This window comes from Penaeus vannamei, chromosome 14 (assembly GCF_042767895.1).
Source record: "Penaeus vannamei isolate JL-2024 chromosome 14, ASM4276789v1, whole genome shotgun sequence".
Taxonomy (NCBI): Eukaryota; Metazoa; Arthropoda; class Malacostraca; order Decapoda; family Penaeidae; genus Penaeus; species Penaeus vannamei.
Genome location: NC_091562.1, coordinates 40,398,747 through 40,403,746, shown reverse-complemented (window position 1 = coordinate 40,403,746; position 5,000 = coordinate 40,398,747).

The following is a 5,000-nucleotide window of genomic DNA, read 5'->3' as shown; positions in this document are numbered from 1 at the left end:
TGTTGTCGATGTTCCTTTTGTTGGCGAGAGGAGATGCTGTGAGGGAGAGGAGGCAAGAGATGCTGGGAGGGAGGGAGGGAGGGAGATGGAGGGAGGGAGAAGGGAGTGGGGGGGGGAGAGGGGGAGAAAGGGTGGGGGGAGGGAGAGATGGAGGAGAGTGGAGGAGATGCTGGAGGAGAAGGGGGTGGAGGGAGGAGGAAAGCATGTGTGAGGTGAAGGAGGGTGGGGGGAGAGAGGGAGGGATATGGAGGGAGGGAGGAGGGGTGGAGGGAGAGAGAGATGGAGGAGATGGAAGGAGGGGGAGGAGATGCTGGGGGAGAGAAGGGGGTGGAGGGAGGGAGAGAATGAAGAGATGAAGGGAGGGGGAGGAGATGGAGGGAGGGAAGGGGTGGAGGGAGGGAGGAGATGGAGGGAGAAGGGGTGGAGGAGCGGAGGAGAGATGGAGGGAGAGGAGGAAATGATGGAGAAGGAGATGGAGGGAGATGAGGAGATGCTGGGAGGAAGAAGTGGAGAGAGGGAGAGAATGAAGAGATGGATGCAGTAGGGATAGAGAAAGGGAGACGGAGATGAAGAAAGATGGAGGAAGGGAGGAGATGGAAGAGAAAGAAATGGAAAACGGACGGGGGAAGAGGAAGTGGAAGAGAGCAACGATAGAATAAAGGAGAGAGGAGGAAAAAGATACGAGAGGGTGATGGAAAAAGGGAGAAGAAGAATAAGGGAGAGCGAAGAAGATGGAGAGAGATGGAGGGAAGATGAAAGTAAAAGAAAAAAAGAGGAAGATGGAAAGAGAAAATAAGGGAGATGGAAAAGGGAGGGAGGAAGGAAGGAAGAATGGGGAGAGAGAGAGAGATAGATAATACATGCAAGAAAAAAAGAAAAATGTGGAATATAAAATCAAGAAAAAAATACACATAAAAGGAAATATGCAAAACAGAGAAGGAAAACAAAAGAAATAACAAAAAAAAATCTTTTAATTGATAAAAGGAATTGAAAATATGAGTTGAATCACATAAAGAAAACGTGCATATCAGAGAAAATATAATAAAGATGAAATTAGAGGAACAGATAAAGAGAAAGAATAGAGAGATAAAAAAAAATAAGGACAAATATATCACATGAAATAAACAATGATAATGATAATAATAAAGATAATAGATCGATAACAATAATGATAATAATAATAATAACGACGATAATATTAATGATAATAATAATAATAATAATAATGATAATAATAATAATAATAATAATAATAATAATAATGATAATAATGATAATAATAATAATAATAATAATAATAATAATGATAGTAATAATAATAGTAGCAATAATAATAATGATAATAATAATTATGATAATAATAATAATAATAATAATGATAATAATAATAATAATAATAATAATAACAATAATAATAATAATAATAATAATAATAATAATAATAATAATAATAATAGTAATAACGATAATAATAATGATAATAATAATAATAATAATAATAATAATAATAATGATAATGATAGTAATAATAATAATGATAATAGTAATAATAATGATAATAATGATGACAATAATAATGATGATAATAATAATGATAATAATAATAATAATGATAATAATAATAATAATAATAATAATAATAATAATAATAATAATAATAATAATAATAATAATAAAGAAAATAAAGGAGATAAAGAGAGAGGAAAAGGATGGAATAAAATAAAGGAGAGACAGAGAGAGGAAAAGATTGAAAGAAAATAAGAGAGAGAAAGAGAGGAAAAGAAAGAGAGACGATAAGAATGAAAGAAAATAAAGGAGAAAAAGTGAGAGGAAAAGGATAAAGGAAAATAAAGGAGAGACACAAAGAGGAACAGAATGGAAGAAAATAAAGGAGAGAAAGAGAGAGGAAAAGACTGAAAGAAAGAGAAAGAGAGAGACGGAGTGAGGGAAAAAATAAAGAAAATAAAGGAGAGAAAGAGAGAGGAAAAGACTGAAAGAAAGAGAAAGAGAGACGGAGTGAGGGAAAAAATAAAGAAAATAAAGGAGAGAAAGAGAGAAGAAAAGAATAAAGAAGATAAAGGAGAGACAGAGAATGAAAGAGAATAAAGTAGAGACAGAGAGAGAGAGAGAGACAGAGAGAGAGAGAGAGAGAGAGAGAGAGAGAGAGAGAGAGAGAGAGAGAGAGAGAGAGAGAGAGAGAGAGAGAGAAAGAGAGAGAGAGAGAGAGAGAGAGAGAGAGAGAGAGAGAGAGAGAGACGCGAGGAGGAGACAGCCACCCTCAACCTCTTCCGCCATGTTTATCCAGCGAGAATCGGATGGCAGTCCCGAAAATGTAATTATTTCCTTTTTTTATCCGTCTCAGGGGCGTGGCCGGTAACCTGATTATCATAAAACACAAGAAGGTTGGCTAGGGCGCTTTAGGGTTGTGACGTCAGGCTGGTATTAACTTGCTGGTGTTGTTATTTTTTAGTTTTTAATCTTTTTTTCTTTCAAGTTCGAATGTCGGGGGAGGAGTCATCGTGACGTCATAGAGGGTATGGTGACGTGGCGAGGTGTGATTGGCTGTTGTGCTTTCGTTGATGAAATTCTATTGATAAAAAGGATAGTGATAAACATGAAAATAAACAAGGCATAATGATGATGATGTCAAAGATGATACTAATTACTTTGATAATAATAGTAAATGATAGGAAAAATATTTCTACTAGTATTATTATTACCACTATCACAACTACTGATCGCAATAATAAAAACAATTATGAGGATAATGATGATTATATTAATAATATTGATAATGATAATAATGATGATGATGATAGTAACAATAGTAATAATGATGATAATGATAACAATGATGATATCAATAATAATGATAGTAATATTATTAATAATAATGATAATAGTAATAATAATGATAATGATAATAATAATAATAATAATAATGATAATAATAACAACAATAATAATAATTGCTGTAATAATAATGTTGACAAAAAAGGATAATCGCTTTAGTGATAATGATAATAATGATGAAGATTATGAAGAAATTGTTGATGATAATAACAGTAACAATAATTATGATAATAATAACAATGATAATGATATCAATGATGATAAGATCAAAGATAATGATAACAATGATGATAAGATCAATGATAATGATAACAATGATGATAAGATCAATGATAATATGAACATAACAGAGATGATGATAGTAATGATAAGGATAATGATAATAATGACGACACTAATGGCGATTATAATTATGTCAACGAATAACATCAAATTAGGACCAGAAACGAAATGAGAATTTCTTTAATATTCGACTAAGTCATTCACCGAAGATTTACCTCGAGAGATATTCTGCTAAAAGATAAAAAGAAAAAGAATATGTGAAAGGAAGAAGAAGAGGGATCGAGAGAGGGATATTATCTTTATACACAGGGTCCCTTGGGAGAGAATAATTATAATCAATAAGCAAAATAACTGTAATGATAATGCTAAGAAGGATAATGATGATGATTAAAATGACAGAAATTATAATAGCAGTTGTAGTAGTTGTTGTAGTAGTAGTAGTAGCGAGTAATGGTGATAGTATTAGTAACTAAGGCAAGATATCTCATCTTTATACGCAGGATCTTTCGGAGAGAATCATTGACATTTTCTCTTTCGAAAGATTTTATTTTTCTTTCTTAGACTTTCCTTTTTTTACTTTCACTTTTATTGATGTTCGGATTTTTCTTTTTTCTCAAGAAAGTATTACTAGATTTCTGAATAATAATTAATCTAATGTTATATGTCCTCGCGGATTTCCTTCGATCGATTTACCATTATCTAATTCTTTCTCTTTCTCCATTTTTCTCCGATTTCTCTCTTTGCTCGCCCAAAGTAACAATTTCTTACCTTTGTACTCGTAGTATCTTCAACAACCCACTACCAACTGTCCTGAACAAACGGCATATCAATTTACCAATACCTCCTCTCCTACCAAGTCATACACCCCCCCCCCTCTCCCTTCTCCCTTCCTCTCTCTGCCTCCCTCTCGTCCCTTTCTCTGCCCCCCACTCGTCCCTCTCTCCTTTCTTATCCTCTCTGGCCTCTCTTCTTCTCCCTCTCTCTGCCCCCTCTCGTCGCCTCTCTCTCTTCTTATCCTTTCCCGCCTCTCTTCTCCCTTCCTCTCTCTGCCCCCTCTCGTCCCTCTCTCTTTCTTATCCTCTCTGGCCTCTCTTCTTCTCCCTCTCTCTGCCCCCTCTCGTCCCTCTCTCTCTTCTTCTTACCCTCTCTGGCCCTCTCTTCTTCTCCCTCTCTCTGCCCCCTCTCGTCCCTCTCTCTCTTCTTATCCTCTCTGGCCTCTCCCCATCTCCCTTCCTCTCTCTGCCCTCTCTCGTCCCTCTCTCTTCTTATCCTCTCTGGCCTCTCTTCTTCTCCCTCCTCCCTTCTCCCTTTCTCTCTCTGCCCCCCTCTCGTCCCTCTCCCTTCCCTCCTCTGCCCCCTCTCTCTGTATCCTCTCTGGCCCTCCTCTCTCTTCTCCTCCCTGTTTGCCCCCCTCTCCCTTCCCTCACTTCCCTCCCTCCTGACCCCTCTTCCTCCCAGCTCTGCAGCTCATCCTCCCTCTGCCCTCTTGCCCCCTCTCCCCCTGTGTCCCATCCTCCTCCCTCCCCTCCCATCCCCTCTTCCCCACTTCCTTCCTCCTCTCCCTGTTGCCCCCTTCCTCCCCTCCTCTCCCCTTGCCCCCTCCTCCTCTCCCTCCCACTCCTCTGCCCCCTCCCACCCCCTCCTTCTCTCTCCGTCTGCCCCCTCTTCCTTTACCTCACACTCCCTCTGTCCCCTTCCTCCTCTCCCCCTCCCCCCCCCCCCCCAATGCCTCCTAAGGAAACCGAAGGGGAGTGTCAAGTATCGAAGGTTCCCGCCAAAAATACATAAACAAATATTAGGCGGGAAAAAATAGAAAAAAAAGGAATATCAGCGCCATCTTTCTTTTTTGTTTTTTTGTTTTTTTT